This window comes from Mus musculus, chromosome 18, assembly GCF_000001635.26.
Source record: "Mus musculus strain C57BL/6J chromosome 18, GRCm38.p6 C57BL/6J".
Taxonomy (NCBI): Eukaryota; Metazoa; Chordata; class Mammalia; order Rodentia; family Muridae; genus Mus; species Mus musculus.
In genome coordinates this window covers 10355507-10374908 of record NC_000084.6, presented here as the reverse complement: position 1 = coordinate 10374908, position 19402 = coordinate 10355507, and the positions used below count along the sequence as shown (strand labels likewise).

The 19402-nt window shown below is 39.9% G+C and overlaps 1 protein-coding gene across 3 annotated transcripts in view; it reads right to left on the bottom strand.

Annotated features, from left to right (window-relative positions):
- Greb1l (growth regulation by estrogen in breast cancer-like) overlaps positions 1-19402 on the bottom strand; it is a 238013-nt gene that overhangs the window by 188037 nt on the left and 30574 nt on the right. The gene's annotated exons all lie outside the window — the stretch shown is intronic.

Genomic DNA, 19402 nt, shown 5'->3' with positions numbered 1-19402 from the left:
GCACAAGCAGGAAAGCCTGAGTTTGGATCCCTAACATCCTTTGAAAAGCCAGGTGTGCATCCACGTCTGTATTTGCCAGGCACAGGCATAGCCTCACAAGAGAGAGCTATCTCAGGGTCCTGTCAGCAAAATCTTTCTGGCATATGCAATAGTGTCTGGGTTTGATGGTTGTATATGAGATGGATCCCTGGGTGGGGCAGTCTCTGGAGTCATCTATTGGATGGAACACAGGGCCCCTAATGAAGGAGCTAGAGAAAGTACCCAAGGAGCTAAAAGGGTCTGTAACCCTATAGGAGGAACAACAATATGAACTAAACAGTATCCCCCCAGAGCTTGTGTCTCTAGCTGCATATGTAGCAGAAGATGACCTAGTCGGCCATCAATGGGAGGAGAGGCCCTTGGTATTGCAAAGATCATATGTCCCAGTACAGGGGAATGCCAGGGCCAGGAAGCAGGAGTGGGTGGGTTGGGGAGCAGGGTGGGGAGAGGGTATAGGGAGCTTTGGGGATAGCATTTGAAATGTAAATGAAGAAAATATCTAATAAAAATGCCTTAAAAATAAATAAATCTTTTATAAAGAGAGAGAGAGAGAGAGAGAGAGAGAGAGAGAGAGAGAGAGAGAGAGAGAGAGGAAGGAAGGAAGGAAGGAAGGAAGGAAGGAAGGAAGGAAGGAAGGAAGGAAGGAACAAAAGGCAGGCCAGGTGTGGTAGTGCTTGCCTATAATGCCAGCACAGATGAGCAAAGGCAGAAGGATTGCTGCTCTCCAGCCTGGCTGAAAAAAAAAAAAAAAAAAAGGCTTACACTCCAGCATCAGTGAAAGAAAGAAATAACCCTGCGGAAAGAAAATAAGGTAGAGCGGCAGTTCTCAATCTGTGAGCCACGACCCCTTTGGAGTCACATATCAGATAACCTGCATATCAGATATTTACATTATAATTCGTAACAGTAGCAAATTTTCAGTTATGAAGTAGCAACAAAATAATTTTAAGATTGGGAGTCACCATAACAAGAGGAACTGTGTTAAAGGGTTGCAGCATTAGGAAGGCTGAGAACAAATGATGTAGAGAATGATATAGTAAGAGGAGAACCACCAATGATCTCATCAGGGCACTCACGTGCATACACATATGCACGCGCACACAGTCACACATACACACAGGCACACATATACATATACACATGTATATATACAGGTACACATTCATCATACACATGCACACACAATATATATAATGGTATATAATGACACCATTAGTTCTCTTTGAAAACCCTTACTGTCTTATTTTAGCTATATCTGGAAGGTAATAAAGATGATATATTTGGGAATTAAATGAAAAAGTAGAATAGAAAGGTAATTGTTTACAGTACTGTATTTTATACAGAAATACTTCAAAGCCAAAGCACACTCCACGTTCCCGTTTCCCAGGAGCCAGAGAGCAGTATAACATTTGGTTTTAGTAACCAAAAAGGAAGGGCAGTTGCAAGCCACTAGCAGTTCTGCCTGTTTCAACACAATCAGTAAGGCCCTGGTTCTGAATACCCCAACTATAACAAAGTCCACTTTACACTTCACAAAAACAACAAGAAAAGTAAAACAACAGACCCCCAAATGTTCTCAACATGAAAACTCCTGTGTCCTTACAATTCAATTCTGGAAGTATTTAGTAGACACCAAAAATGCAATCTGTTGCTATGGTGATGAGCTACTACCATCAAAAGTCACCCATGAATAAATACCAATTCTGATTTAGTTGCCTAGATAACAGAGAAAACAATCCAGCTTATCACAATTCCTATTCTTTTGTTATCCAACTATACATGGAATTCCTCCCTTCCTATACTAACTGAATGTCAGGATGAGATGCAAATAAACGGAAGTCTTTCTACCTAAGTATTTGAGCCAGTTGTATTAAGTAGATAAGTTATATACTATCCAAATAGATAGAGGATTTAAGGACAGGACTAAAGAACACACTTTACTGAAGATCCTTGCTGTAGAAGCTACAGAAAGTGACAGCAATTGGTGGTTTCCTTTCAGTTTATCACCTGAATGCAGTCCAGTAGTAGCTCAGCCTCTAACAAAAAAGGTGAATTTCTTGTTTAAAAGGAATGATTCCTGTGGCATTTCTTAAAGCTGAATTTAGTGCTGGTCATTAATGCCCAGTGCCTATTGGTCAGCTCAGAGGATGGTCTCTCATCCAAAAGCTGACCCTGCAGTCACACATCACAGAGGAGGGACCAGCAGGACACACCACACTGACAGCTGTCCTCCTCGGGGAAGGACAACAACTCATTTTGATTTGTTTTCCCAGATGGTCTTCAGGCTCATCTGGACCAAAAGCCTTTTAGACTATTTCTAGTTAGCACAACCCCAAATACCTTCTTACCAACATACACTTTTCCTCACCACAGAAAAAAGGGAGGGAACCCAGCTATATTAAACTGATTTTATTACGTTTAAATTGTTTTTCACTCAATTGTATAGTCTTTTCCTCCAATTACAAAGCTGAAGATTCTTTTCCACTCGAGCAGTAACTACTACTCAGTAAAAGCTGCTAGCTTTTACCGTGCTTGCTGCTACAGGACCCAGAACCACACTGACTGCTGTTATTCTTTCCTTCTTTTTTTTCCTTTTTTAACTTTGTATTGATTCTTTGTGAACTTCATATCATGCACCCCAATCCCACTCACCTCCCCACCCCTTCATATCCACAGCTTCCCCACAAAAAGAAGACAGAAAATTAGAAGAAAAAAAAGAAAAAATTAAAAACAACAACAGAAAAATCTCTCCATGGAAGCTGTAGTGTGTCAGTGTGTCCCACAGTGCACCCTTTTGTCCACACTTCTTTACTTGCAAATGGTCATTACAAAGAGTTTGGTTTGGTTTGAGGCCTATGGCTTCTACTACCCTATCAATGCCAGATCCTTACTGGGTCTGTTCTCAGATGCCCCGCTGTTGCCCTTGTCATGGAGATCCTGCAGCTTTGAATCTTCAGGACCTACTCCTTCATGTACTCCAGTAGTTTATAAATGGGGTAGATGTTGGAGTGGGGTAACTCAATGCCCTGGATCTGGGACTAGGTGGTAACTGAGTTGGTTAGCCCACTAGCTCTCCTGTCAATACACTGCCAAGGCTAGCTTTGACCAGGTGAGGGGCAGGGCCAGCTCTCTGGTCTGTGGTACTTGGCAAGGACTAGGAACCAGCTCTCCCTCACCAGTGCCAGTAGGTCCATCTCTACTGTGCTGCCCAGGTGAGATGCAGAACCAGCTCTTTGAAGTCTTGGATATCAACATGGCCCCAGGTGGCAGCCCAGCCCAGGGACATCCATGTGGCCTTTGGTGGTAACATGGCTCTCGGTGGCAGCACAGATCTGGCCATCACCATGGCCTCAGGTGGCAGTGCAGACTATCACTCAGACCATCCCTCACCAGCCATGTGTTTCCAGTTTCTCTTTTCTTCACAGTGCACAAGGTGTTCTCTTTCTCTCCCATCTCTCCACTGCACCCTTGCTCATCATAGTAATGCCCATGGTGGGCAGGCCAAGCAGTGACCTCTGGGTGTTTTCCACCCAGCCACACCATGGAGCAGTGGATGATCTTATATATTAATTGTAGAAGGGAATTCTATGACACTCAGCTGCCAAAAGGACAAAGTAATAGGTTTATGTTTTAAATTGTAATTCATTTTAAGGACAGACATGGTGACACATGACTATAATTCAAGCACTTAGGAGACTGGTAAATTTCAGGCCAGCTGGAGCTGCATACCAAGTTCAAAGCCAGCTTATGCTGTATAGATAGACCTCGTCTCATTAAAAAAGAAAAAAGAAAAAAAGAAAGGAAAAAAGATGAAATGTTTTTAGATGAAATTTGTTTTTAGAAAGATGCAAGAAAGTGATTTCAGTTAAGAAAACATGGCATAACTGAATATGCATTTATGACGAATTATTTTAAAATGTATTCTGAATATACATAGAAAATGAGCATAGACTCTGGTTTTTGGTTTTTTGTTTGCTTGTTTTTGTTTTTTGAGACAAGGTTTATCTATGGAACCTTGGCTGTTACTCTGTAGACCAAGCTGGCCTCAAACTCAGAGACTTACCTGACTGTGCTTAACCTTGCTATCACATGCAACCTGCCATATATTCTTAAATTACTAAAGGAGTCTCTTCATCCTAGGAGGAAATACTCTACAGTGGCAACAGTGTGTTGTGGTATACAATTCTTTAAAACAATATTATACATTTTGAGTCTAAGTTCTGGTTTGAGAATGAATGAGTACACAACTGATTTTGTTACTAATTCTACTTGGTTGTTGATAAAGGACTCAAACCAGGCATGGTGGTTCATGCCTTTAATCTTAGCACTGGGAGGCAGAGGCAGGTAGATCTCTGAGTTGGCGGCCAGCCTAGTCTATAGAGTGAGTTCCAGAACAGCCAGGGCTATACAGAGAAACCTTGTCCAGAAAAACAAAACAAACAATAACAAAAAACAGACACACACACACACACACACACACACAAAAACCCTTCATCTAAATTAATCTCTGAAAATGTCAAATCATTTGGAAAAGCATGGTATCAATGGGACTCTAAGCAAACAAAATGAACCACATTACCATGTACTTTAGAGACACTGTAAGACAGCCTGGTTAGAATCAGAGTATCAAGTATTGATAGCCTGGTTAATATCTGGAGCCTGTGTCACCACCCAGCCTACATTTAATCTGTTACATTGGATTAGGATGCTCCAGTGTGAGGACACCCCTCAGAATTACCTGTCTCTTAATAAGCCATCCCATTCTACCTAAAGCTAAATTTCTAAAAATAGACAGAGAGGCTTGGTGACACCTGACTGTAAGAGGCTAATGCAAAATAGTCATAGATTTAAGTCCAGCCTGGGTGACACAGTCTCCATTTCAAAATAATTAATTATTTTAAATGTAAGTTTAGTCAAAATATACTTGAAGAGCTGGGAAAGGCATTTTGTAAGCCATGTGGCACTGAAGAATAATGATAGGTCTCAGCTACCTCTGAAATGCTAGGTAAGATTTGCCAACCTTTCTGTCTTAAGTCACTGTTTTCAGAGCCTAATAAGTCTGCATGTAGGATTTCACATCTCACCATTCTGGATGTCATGTGACCACAGAGCAAGTTAATCCACCTCTTGGACTCTATCTCTTAGGAGAAAAATGAAGTTAATATTAGCTTACAGACCTGAAAGAAAACTAAAGAGAGTACAATCCAAAGGTTTGCTAAGACAGACAGCATCTGGGAAATCCCAGTTCCGTATTCAGCACCTGACAGCCCAGTGAACATTCTGCCTAGATCCCTCCCTCAGCCAGCTCAGCTATTTATTACTTTTACCTTAACTTGTGCTCAAGACTTGCTTCTTGAAAACCTCATCGTGCTTTCCTTTTCTCTCCCCAGTCAACTCTAACCACAGATTTTCACTATACGTGTCACTCTTGTTCTATGACACTGTCTTCCTTCCCCCATCAAGTAGTTTACCCTACCGATGTAGCTAAAGTTTTGGTCTGGCTTTATTCCAGGACACAGACATTTTCTGTTCCCTGTGAGTGAGTGCTCACTCTCACAATCAACCTCATGTACAGAAGACCAAGCCTCCTCAGGAGCTCATCAAGACTGTTGACTGACCATCTGAGTGTTACTCACAGTGTGGTCCAAGACTAGAGATGGCGTCTAACCAGATAAGGACTGGACAGCAATCTGACAGAGTCATTTTTATGTCTGTTGAATGTGGAAAAAACCATGGAGCTGAATTTTGTATGCCTATAACTTTTATTTTACTATTTATTATATTTTGTAAAATTATTATTAAAATCCAAGTTTCAGGTAATCTGAACTCAGGGAACAATACTGAGCTGCTCAGTACCAACTTTACCTTAGGATAAAAGAGTTACTGAATTTCATATATTACATTGTTATTTGTAATCTGGTTGTTGGATTTTTGCTAAATGACAATTTATCAAGGCGTGGGATGTAGCAGAGTCCATCCATTCAAAGGTTCTTCCAAACACTCATTTGCATTCACACACTCTATTCATCTACTCATTCCTTCATTAGCCTATCATAGGGCTGGGGAGCAAACCTGGGGCCTTTTGCTAGGCAAGCATCCTACTATTGAGCTCTGTCCACATCCTCATTCACTACTGTAATGAGATTTAACTTCAAACAAGTTTCAAAAGAAAAATATTTAAGGAATTGTGAGCTAGCAGTTTGTAAGGTCACCAACATAGACATGGACTAGTATGGGCTCCTCCTAAAAACAGCCCTGATTGATGTTCCTACATGCATAAAGACCTACTTATGCAAAACAGATAAGCAAACACAAATTAATAAGCATGTATGTAAGTAAAATATAAGTGCTTATTCATATGTATATACATCCATAGTTTTATTTATCAGTATAAGATGCTTTATCAAACCAATTAAAGAAAAATCCTAAATATACTTTTTATGGAATAATATATGTTATACAATTATAAATACAGATGCTTAACAAATGAAGATAAACAAATAGAACGCATCAACTAGAACCTCTTCATACTATTCTCCTATTCCTACTTCATTAACGCAATAAGGAAAATCACCCATGCGTATGCCTAGAAGCCTGTCTCCCAGGAAAGTCTAGATTCTGTCAAGTTGACAAGTGAGATTAATCATCTCATAAACATCAAACTGTGTGTAAGGGGAGAATAGCAGTGATTTACAAATTATCCCTCCAGTCTCCGGGTACAGAGCCCAGTACAGTAATACTGCTGCTTTTAGAAGTTCTTGATGAACCAGTCCCATTTACAAACAAGAAAATGGCTATCTACTTGAGTGGTTGGCCAAATGCATTCTATCTGGAACCATAACTTTAATTTAGCAAATATACTTAAACACTCTCTATGCACAAAGACATACAGTAGGTTGTGAAGAAGCAGTACCACTAACCACACATGATGTCTAGGCAGAAAAGCTACAGCTAATTAGGGCAACAATACAGGCATACATTAACTATAAAGACATCAAGCAGGTACTTCTATATGAACTCTAATTATATAAAAGTTTTAAGAAAATATTTCACATCTGGTTGGGAGGGCCTCAGTAGTCCTTACAGGACAGAGGGTATTTAAAGGAAGTGAAGAAAACGAATAAGACACCAATAGCTAGTAGTGTTTCATAAAGAGTGAAGACTGAGACTAGTTACACACTTGCAAACAATGAACTCTCATTTGCCTAGATAACATCCTTAAAAATCTATGACTATTGTACCAAAAACCATTATTTTATTTGTGACTATTATGAACTTATAAAAATCATTTTTTGTCATTGAATTGTTCTATATCTTATGGCTATCAACTCGAAATGTAAGTGTAAGAACATAGATTTCTGGGACTAGAGAGAGAACTCAGCAGTTAAGAGTGCAGAGAACCCATGCTTAGTTCCTAGCACACACATCAGGCAGCTTCAGGGGATCTGACACCCCTTCTGGACTCTCTGGATACCTACACTCACATGCATAAACACCATCGCATATAATTACATATAACATATACATATAATTAAAATAACACAAAATCTTTGAAGTAGATAGTAATAATAATAATAATAAACATATTTCTTACTGGCTGAAGGATGAAGAGAGAAGGAAGTGATGGGTAGCTTAGCCAAAGCTAAGAGTGTATGAAAAACCCCTCTGGAGACCCACTAATCAGTAAGGTAACATTAAAGTATAACCTGAGACAAATCCAGAGGGACCCTGCATGGGTGGTCAGTGATGCTTCCAGAAGACATGGGTAATTACACAAAAATCAAGCATAAGTCATCAGATATCTCCTTATGAATTATAGGTCAGAGAAGTCTTCAAACAACACAGGCTATTGCCACTTCCCTTGGTTACCTACCATAACAACACAGTAAAATCTTTGGCTAAAGACCCCATACAATGTGGCTGCAGGACATACACAGAAAAAGGGAGTCTCAAGACAACTAGGAAACTTCCTCCCTGCTGACTAACTTCCACAGTGCTGGAAAGTGGAAAAAAGCATCAACAGTCTTAGCTAGGGCTGGATTCTGTATGCTATCCCAGTGACCCTGCCAGGCAATGGCGCCCACTGGCACAATAGTGGCAAGATGGCTTTCTCACTGCATGTGGGGCCTACTTCACAGGAGTAAATCTCATGCATGGTATTATCATCTTTGTCAAAAGTCCATAGCTAAGGAAATCACAGATCTTATGGTTAAATCTGCTATTGATATTTTGCTAAATGGTCATGTTGTCAAAGTGCCTTCTAAATATTTATGTTTCCACACATAGACCTGGGCTGATCTCAACCTTGGACAGAGAAGCTTCTTGTTGCCATGGACAACAGTCAACATAGACTCATAATTGGTCAAAATGATAAGAATAAGATAAGTTTGAGTGCTTATCCTAAATATGATATTTACATCAATATTCCCCCTTCCATCTACATATACATATATATGTATATGTGTGTGTGACATTTTCCAATACTAAAAACATTATAATAAAAATTTAAAGGCAAATTTCCATCATAAGGAAAAGGATGGTAGACTTAAAAGAAATTTCATTTCACATTTATGATTACAAGATTCTTTAGCCATAAAATATTATCTCCAACTTCTTAAGAGGAAGGTACAGAGGTACAGAGGGCCAGAGCTATGCTCAACATTGAGAAGAGATAAACTAGAACAGAACGTATCAGGATTATTTGAAGTTTGCAGTGCCTGCACCAGGGTGTAGAGCTGAGTCTAAGAGAGGGGACTTTCCAAACAGGCTAGGGAGCACATGGACACTCAAGTCACAATGATATGAATGCACACATACTCACTGCCACTCTGACAAGTCCCTTGACTGGATACAAGCCTTGAGCATCTAGAATGAGAGAAAACTACCAAGACCAGAATCAGAATTCCTTAAAGATTTTATATGTGTATGTACCAATTGTTACTTATTTATTTTCTACTCCTTTGGAGCTTAGAAATTATACTTGCCCATTAAAGTTCATTTGCTACATATGACAAATATCTTTTTTACATCTATATGTTAATAAATGAAACTTCTGTCAATGTAGTTTGAAGAAGATTAATACAGCTGTACATGAACTTTTGGATTATGTCTGAAGGAGCAATGGAAGTTCAGGTTAGCATATATGGGGTGTAGAGAGTCAATCTAGATATAAAGATTTTGGGAATCCTTGTGGATGTTCTATATAGGCTATCCTCTATGCTTCACAACCCTGAGACTCAGGCATGTTTGTTAACCACACTTTATACATGTGTAAACAGGCCAGAAACAAACCCTCATTTAATCTGTACCATTAATTTGCGTTAGTTTCCACCTTTCTGTTCAGAATAAAGTTAACAACACTATCTTCTGGGATAAAAGAGGCAGAGTTAAACGATGCCATTTGATGTCCAAAGCACCCTCATAAAGTACATCTTGAAGACCTATAAGTTTTAATATGATCCTCATCAAAAAGCCAGATGGGAGTTTTAGCAAAGATTGACATGCTCCACCTAATATTCATATAGAAATGCAACGGAATAAAAACAATCAAGGTAATCTTTGAGAAGAATAGAGCCAGCAAGATAGCATGCAGTTGGCATGCGAGCCTGCTGGCAAGCCTGACAACAGCACTGATGCCCAGAATCCACAATGGAAGGAGCGCATTCTTCCAAAAGCTGTCCTGTGACCTCCACATGCATACCATGCCACATACACACTGTGCTGCACACACACCTCCGTTCACTCACATCACACACAGTAACAACAACAACAACAACAACAACAACAACAACAACAACAACAGAGCAACACATCTTAAAGAGAACACAGTTACAAGAATCACACATCAAATTTTAATACCTAACCCAGGGCTACAGGATTCAAAAGGAATGTCACTTGCGCAAAAGTGAATACATCCACACACATCTTTACGCACAAAAGCAAACATACACCAAGGGAATGCAGCCGAGAGTTGAAAATAAATCTTCATTGTCAATTGATATCTGTGTATGGGGGGAGAATGTTCATAATTGTGCAGATGCACACACAGGGGAAGGTATACATACACGTGAGTGCATATACAGATGGAGGCTGGAGGTCAACTGCAGGAACTATCTACCTTGACTTTTGGGGACAAGGTTCTCACTGGGACCTGAGGATCACTGGTCAGGTTGTCTGGCCAGTGAGCCTTGGGGAACTACCATCTCTGCCTCTCCAGTGCTGGGATTACAAGTATGTCCCCCCCATGTCCACCTTTTTATACAGGGGCCGAATCAAATTCAGATTCTCATGCTTGCGAGGCAAGTACTTGACTGGCTAAGCAGAATTCTAGCCCTGTCTATTGGTTCTTGATAAGGTTAACCAGGATAACTTCATGGGGAAAAACGCCTTTCTAACAAACAGTGCTTAAAGTAGACGGCTAAATGAAAAGTTAAACACCTACTTTACCCTATGCTTGAAAGTTAATTCAGAATGAACCCAGATCTACACAGAAGTGCTCAATCTACAAAAACCTTTAGAAAAAAGAAAAAAGGCATAAATGTGCACCCTTTGCTTGGGAAATAGCTCTGTAGTTAGGCCCTGAAAAACATAAGGGCCTAAACCAAACAGGTAACTTGGACATTGTCAATTTTTTTTAAAAATTTGCTTCAAAAATTACCACTAAGAAATTAATCAACAATACATGGAATGAGAGAAAAACATTTATAAATCACACATCTGTTAAAAATCACACAGCCTTATATCTAAAATAGGAAAAATTCTTATACGGTACTAACAAAATAACAACTCAATCAAAAGGTGGGCAAAGGATTCAAACAGACGTTTCTGCAAAAAAGACATACAGATGGCCAATAAGCACACACAGTAATATTCGGCATTATTAATTACTGGGGAAATGCAAACCACCGCCACAATAAGATGCTATTCCATGCCCACTCTTATGGCCAAAGTAAAAGACAGTGAGTGTTGAGAGTAAGGGAAGAGTACCACAACATGATGTAGCACACTCATTGAGATAGTATATGGTAATTAAAAAAAAGAAAGAAGGAAAGTCAGTTACAGCCTATGACATAGAAGACCCCTGAATATACTCTCAAGGAAAGAGGTCCATCTCAAAATCATGTCCAAAGCTGTGTCATTTGAAGAGAAATGTAAGTTATTACTAATGAGAGTAGGCTTCATTTCTGGGGAGGCAACCACATTCTAAATTCATTATGCTGATGGTTACAGAACTCAGAAATTTTGTAAATAGAAAAACTTACTGGTGTGTGAAATATATCTCAAAAAAAGATGCCTTTAAAGACAGGAGGCCTTTGAATGAGCAAGAGGGAGTGATACAGGGGCGTGGGAAAACCAGCAGGCACTGCTTGGATCCAGAGAGGGAAGCAGAGCTTCCTGCCTCTGACACTGGGCTTCCTGGCTACCCAGGAACTGGAGAGGGGAAAAGCAATGATTACCGAGGAAGGAGAGAGATAACTTTGAAGGCTGCACAGTCTTTATAAATTGTCTTCTAAATGTTGGTGACAAGGCTCCAGTTGTCAAGCCTTGTCACAGCACAGAAGCCAGCACGAAAGGCTTCAAGGGCACACAGTTTGTCTTAGGAACTGACTTGAGCCCCTAACAACAAAGTTGGCTCCTGAGTATGATCTTCATATCCTGCAGAGAACTAACACAGACTTCTAATTGCTGGTAACTTCAGAGCGAAACTCTGAGATTCCCTGACTTGGTGACCTGAGTCTTTGTTTGCTCATTGAAATGGTGACATATACTTTCTAGATCCTAGGAACTTCTCAAACCTTGTGCACAATACCAAGTCACTTAGTCAAAAAGTGACATTAGTGCTAATTTAAAGTTTTGGGCTTAAGAAATGGTTTTTCAGTGTGTATCTAGTAGAGAAGAACTGCAAATCAATGATAAGATACACATGTAAGTCTGGAATAAACAAGCATTAGGACTTTGAGCCAGCCTCAAGTGTGTGCTGTATGTACCCCAACCTAAATTGGAGGCCCTTCCATTTGGAAGCTTTCAGTAGAATAAAAACACTGAGGAGTTACTACCTTTGAAAGAATATAATATTTATGGGATTTTCATGGAATCCACACCTTCCTCCATTCTTCTACTGGCAATTAGTATGTTAAATAAAATATCAGGAGCCATGATGTAGAATGATTCAGATGTTAGCTAATTTTATTGGTTCAATATACATGGAATTTTCCAAAGTATATTAAAAAGAAATTATTTAAAAGTCAGTTTTGGTCACATGGTTTGGGAGGTGGAGGCAGGGGATCAGCAGTTTGAGATCAGCAGTACAACACAGCCAGTTCAGGACCAGCTTGCATATGAAGTGAGACTTCTGTCTCAAAAACAGCAAATGATAAGTAGATATTCTTTGAAGTTCTCTAAATTCAAGAACAATAGATGACTTCCAGGAATTTATCCTAATAAAAAGGGGAAATTTAACTGAATGATCTACATTTTTGTTGTTGTTTTTGTTGTTTTGTTTACTTATTGTTTGTTTTGTTTTGTATTTTAAGACAGAGTTTATTTATGTAGCCCTAGCTATCCTGGAACTCTGTAGATCAGGCTGGCCTCAAACTCACAGAGATTGATCTGCCTTTGCGTCCCAAGTGCTGGGATTAAAGGCATGTGCCACTACACCCAGCTAAAACAGTATAATTTTACAAAGAGACATTTTGTTGTTGTTGTTTGTTTTTTGTTTTGGGTTTTGTTGTTGGTGGATTGGTTTTTGTTGTTTGTTTGTTTGAAGTTTTCAAGATAGGTTCCTCTGTGTAGCCCTGGATGTCTTAGAACTCACTCTAGAGACCAGGCTGGCCTCGAACTTAGAAATCCATCTACTTCAGCCTTCCTAGCTGCAATTAAAGGTGTGTGCCACCACTGGCCAGCTAAAACTACATCTCTATTAGCAGAAAGTCCGAAACTGCCTAAATGGCCCAACATCGAAAAATAGGTAACTATCACATGACAAATAGGTAATTAATATGTTACATATGTATTTTAGGGAGTATCATGAAACTGCAAACAATTATAGAAAAGCGATAGAACACTGATCTCTCCCTCTCTTCCTTTCTTCCTTTATTTTTATTTGTTTATTCATTTTTATTCTTTGAGATAGGGTCTCACTCTATGGCTCTGGCTGTCCTGGAGCTCACTCTATAGAACAGACTGGCTTCCAGTTCTCCAAGGCCTGCCTACCTTTGCCTCCAGAGTGATGGGATTAAAGGGTTTACCATCAAGCTGGGCTAGGATGCTGATTTTCTGTCCCAATGGTTACTTGTATGCATGTATGGATAGCTGTGCACCAATGAGCAAGACATAGAGACTGAAACCAGAGAGACTGAAGCAAGAGAGAAAACCTACCAGGAAAGCATAATTTATTAGACAAGAAGAGAAGAGTATGGGAAGATAGGACTATCAGACATAAATTAGTCATGATTTCTGCACTGTCTATGTTTGCTGACATAAAACTTGTTCACCGTAAACTTTAGGGAAAAAAGGCTGTGGCATATGGTGTGTTAGGGCTGATCTTTTGGATGGTCACTGGGAAAGTTTAATTGTAATTTTATTGATGTATAATTTATAAACTATAAAATAAGCTAATTGTGGATGTACATTTCAGTGGCTTTAAAAAGTGTGCAAAGGTTGGGAATCATCAGTACAGCACATCTCAGAGCTCTCTGTCACCCCACGTGCTGTCCCTGTAGTGTACAGCACACCTCAGAGCTCTCTGTCACCCCACACGCTGCCCCCTGTAGTGTACAGCCAGTCCCACCCATACATACCCCCGGATCTGTGTCTGTCTCTATATACATCATCGTATTTCAGATTAAAAAAAAAAAAGGAATTTCATGTTTATGTATCACACAGCCAAATAAAAATAGGTGTGCACCAAATATTTATGCAGGTCTGTCTATAGATAATATTAAAGTATAAAAACGTATTTCGGGAGGTTTTAGCCAATAGGTTTCTATTGTCTATAAAAGTTAATTTTTTCATTTCCACAGCACGCATGTGGAGGTGAAAGGACAACTTGCTAGAGATGGTTCTCAGGAGCTGAACTCAGGTCATCTTAGTGGCAAGAACCTGCATCCACTGAGCCATCGCTGATTTTTTTTTCAATTCTCTCTTTTAAAATGAGTAGGAGTGCCATGTAAATGTAACATAGTAATCATACACATTTAGTTGTACTTTTTATCAAACCCAATTAAAAGTATAATAAAGATTTCTTTAAAAGCCTGGGAATCACTAGAACACATGAGAAAGAAGCAGAGGAAACCAACAGAATCTACCAACTCAAAGCAGAAGTAGTAACAGACCTTGCAGGTCAGAAAAAGTTGAATTCCAACTCAGCCACAGGGGAATGACCAGATTTAGCCAGGAAAATGTATATTGGCCCCAAAGTTAGAACCAGGTTAGGTTCCACACATGGGGATAAAGATTAGGAGCAGAAGGATTGATGGAGAGTCTCTGTTAGGAATCAGTTAAGTCCCAATATCCCTTCCCCCAAGCAGACAACTATGCTTGCTTTGCTCTGCAGGGCAGCGGTGCTATGGGAAGAGGATTAGGTGAACACTGTACACACCGCAAGCTGATCTCTTCACCACAGCTCCCAGAAAGAGAGGGACCAGTCCTCCACCACCAGTGCAGGCAGTGGAAGACTTTTCCCTGAAACCAGTCTAAGGAGCAAGACTCAATATGTTGACTGACTATTCCTGGGAAAATCGTTCACAGGTGGCAATCTTCAACATGGAACCAGAGCTTCTAAACAGCTTGTTGGGGGCACTGGTCTTAAATAAGAGCAGACAACCAAGATTAGCAAACCCCTGAGAAATATCTCCAACATAGAAGACAGAGTCCAAAATAAACAAATGAAAGGCAACCTGGACAAACAGAGACTTCTGGGAGGAAAAACTAAATACCAAAAAAACCTACCTAACATTATTTTAGTAATATATTCAGAGACAGAATGCATTTGTAGAATAGCATGAACATTGAAAAGCATTTTCCTGAAATGAGCTGAAAATTATGTTCACACAAAACTTGTACATAATGCTCAACTAGAAATAACCAAGATGTCAATCAATAGGTGACTGGATGAACTATAGTACATCCAGACAATGCAATGTAATTTAGTGATAAAGAGAAATGCGCTATCAAGTAACAAAAAGACATGACAGAAGTGTAATTGCATATTGCTAAATAAAAGACTCCAACCTGAAAAGCTCGTGTGTCACATAACAATGGGGATAGGCTATACCCTGTGAAATGCCTCATTAACTGCATTTGTTGCTGTGCAGACATCAGTGGGCACACACACTAAGACAACTAATGAGCTTACTGAGCAATAGAATCTGTGGGGATCACTGCTGTACACACAACACAGTCCACTGAGTAAGCATCACCATATGGAACAGAATGCATATGACATTCTAAAAGAAGCAAAATTCAGGAGACAGTAAAAAGATGTAGGGTGACTCAAGATTTGGAGTTGAAAAAGGAAATGAGTGAGTGAGGTTCAGGGGACTTTCAGGCAGTAAAACGGCAGTGACAGATGACCTCATACTGCTTTGTTTGGGTATTTAAAAAACCCATAGCAGTACAACACAAAGAATACACTAATATAGGCGTAACTATTATAATAATGTGTCAAGCTCAGTCCTTTAGTTGTCTTATGTGTGTGTGCTCATTGGATGTCCACCAGGAGCAAATGCAGCTAGTGAGGCATTTCATGGGGCATATGTGTCAGCTATATTAAGGCGCTTTCGCTAAACCAGGGTGGTAACAGTAAAGGAACCGAGAGAAGGCCGAGCGAGAGTCGCCACAGGGATCTAAAAGGCCCTGTACTTTCTGGTTCATTTCCCCGTAAATCTAAAGTGTCTATGAAAACAGTCTACTCACTTAAACCAAACAAGAACTATAAAGTGACTCTTTATGAAGCCTGCTAAACCAGCCTAAACATGAGAACAAAAAATGGAAGGGTCCTCTGGGAAATCAGTAAGAGATTATATACCAAAAAGTCTAGCTTGCAGCTAGGTAATCTTACTGTTAGAAATATACCCAAAGAAAAAGACTAATGAGTACCAAGAAAACTGTACCCCAGTTAAATCACTCAGTGGCTAAAAAGCTAAATAAACTATGACATACTGCTATGTGGAAATAGACTCCTCCAAAAATTAAAATCAATTACTTAGCAACATCACGGAAAATTGTCCTGGGAGGCAATTTTTTGTTTTGTTTTTGTTTTTGTTTTTTCAAGACAGGAATTCCTTGTGTTGCCCTGGCTGTCCTGGAACTCACTATGTAGACCAGGCTGGTCTCGAACTCACAGAGATCAGCCTGCCTCTGCCTCCCAAGTGCTGGGACTAAAGGTCTGTGCCACCACCATCTGGCTGATGTTAATAGTTTCAAGAATACAAAGTAATATGTACAATTACAATTATGAAAAAATAAAAAGTGTATTTCTGAAAAAAGCCATATGAAGGTTATATGCCATTATAGATGCCATTTCTCTCCATTTCCCCAAATTCTAAAGTTCTGTTTTCTTCAAATAGGGAAGGAGCTGGAGTGAAGAAGCAGGCTGCATGTGTCTGTCTTAAAAAGCCTTGAAGATATGGGCACAGGGGAAAAATTCCTGAATAGAACAGCAATGGCTTGTGCTGTAAGATCGAGAATTGACAAATGGGACCTCATGAAACTCCAAAGTTTCTGCAAGGCAAAAGACACCGTCAATAAGACAAAAAGACCACCAACAGATTGGGAAAGGATCTTTACCTATCCTAAATCAGATAGGGGACTAATATCCAACATATATAAAGAACTCAAGAAGGTGGACTTCAGAAAATCAAATAACCCCATTAAAAAATGGGGCTCAGAACTGAACAAAGAATTCTCACCTGAGGAATACCGAATGGCAGAGAAGCACCTGAAAAAAATGTTCAACATCCTTAATCATCAGGGAAATGCAAATCAAAACAACCCTGAGATTCCACCTCACACCAGTCAGAATGGCTAAGATCAAAAATTCAGGTGACAGCAGATGCTAGCGAGGATGTGGAGAAAGAGGAACACTCCTCCATTGTTGGTGGGATTGCAGGCTTGTACAACCACTCTGGAAATCAGTCTGGCAGTTCCTCAGAAAATTGGACATAGTACTACCGGAGGATCCAGCAATACCTCTCCTGGGCATATATCCAGAAGTTGTCCCAACCGGTAAGAAGGACACATGCTCCACTATGTTCATAGCAGCCTTATTTATAATAGCCAGAAGCTGGAAAGAACCCAGATGCCCCTCAACAGAGGAATGGATACAGAAAATGTGATACATTTACACAATGGAGTACTACTCAGCTATTAAAAAGAATGAATTTATGAAATTCCTAGCCAAATGGATGGACCTGGAGGGCATCATCCTGAGTGAGGTAACACATTCACAAAGGAACTCACACAATATGTACTCACTGATAAGTGGATATTAGCCCAAAACCTAGGATACCCAAGATATAAGATACAATTTGCTAAACACATGAAACTCAAGAAAAATGAAGACTGAAGTGTGGACACTATGCCCCTCCTTAGAATTGGGAACAAAACACCCATGGAAGGAGTTACAGAGACAAAGTTTGGAGCTGAGACGAAAGGATGGACCATCTAGAGACTGCCATATCCAGGGATCCACCCCATAATCAGCTTCCAAACGCTGACACCATTGCATACACTAGCAAGATTTTATCGAAAGGACCCAGATGTAGCTGTCTCTTGTGAGACTATGCCGGGGCCTAGCAAACACAGAAGTGGATGCTCACAGTCAGCTATTGGATGGATCACAGGGCTCCCAATGGAGGAGCTAGAGAAAGTACCCAAGGAGCTAAAGGGATCTGCAACCCTATAGGTGGAACAACATTATGAACTAACCAGTACCCCGGAGCTCTTGACTCTAGCTGCATATGTATCAAAAGATGGCCTAGTCGGCCATCACTGGAAAGAGAGGCCCATTGGACACGCAAACTGTATATGCCCCAGTACAGGGGAACGCCAGGGCCAAAAAAATGGGAATGAGTGGGTAGGGAAGTGGGGGGGGGGGGTATGGGGCACTTTTGGGATAGCATTGGAAATGTAATTGAGAAAAATATGTAATAAAAAATATTTTTAAAAAAATAGGGTTTCCCTACAGCCCAGGTTGGCCTGGGCTCTCGATTCTCCTATCTCAGCCTCCGAAGTTCTGGAATAATAAGCATACCCAACTATACCTGGATGAAACTTGTATTTCTGGGTTAATATAAATATTGAAAGATTTAAATCTGCTGCTTTTATAATATACTTTTCAGGAAAATTGGAGAAGCATGAAGTTAACTGAAGATAGAATTACTGTTCCATATGTTCTTAGCCAAAGAAGTACTGCTGCTCCTGTTGGACTAGTCTAATATTCATAATGTTTAAGGTTCCAAAAGTCTGGACTTGACTTTTTAAAGTAAAAGAACATTGTTGGCATTAAGACTATGGAATAGTATAGGGGCTGGTGAGATGGCTCAGCGGTTAAGAGCACCGACTGCTCTTCCAAAGGTCCTGAGTTCAAATCCCAGCAACCACATGGTGGCTCACAACCATCCATAACGAAATCTGATGCTCTCTTCTGGAGTGTCTGAAGACAGCTACATTGTACTTACAAGACTATGGAAGTATAAAGACAGATAATTGGTTTCATTTTGCATCTGTTTCTCTTCCTTATGATTTCTAGTTGCTATACCATACCTGGGTTCTGGAAATCAACTTTTCTACTTGATATAATGTGACTGGTGTTCCCACTGATGCTTATTTTTATACTTGGTATTATTTATCACTCCAGAATTAATACTCTGATTTTAAAAAATTTGATATCAGAACATTTTATACTTTCGAGTTCTCAGTACCATCAAGTGCCAAAGCCCATAAAATACTCAGTATAATCTCAAGTGCACTGAGTGCTAAATGTAAAATTCTTGATGCTTAGTACTAAACTTCAAATTCTGAGGAGGATGGTGCAGCCTTGGTATCCTGTACTCCAAAGCTTAAATGGCTTTAGTACTAAATTAAAAACAACACCTTCTGTAGCTAAATCTGCTTCAAGGGGCCTTGTGAGGCTTTTTGGTGTTTTATCAACAGACCCTTCGATAGTGGGAACATTCTTGGTCTTTCATCTGTCAAGTAATTTTCCAGACTAGGTTCATTTAAGAGGCCAGTCTACCCGATAGTTGTGAATTCTGTTGGTAACACTTGAACATAAGTAAGTTTCATCCTCTTGGCTTCCACAGAGCTTTCAAGAAAAGTAAAACACAAGACCTGACTTCACACTGTTACAGGGAAGGCAGGT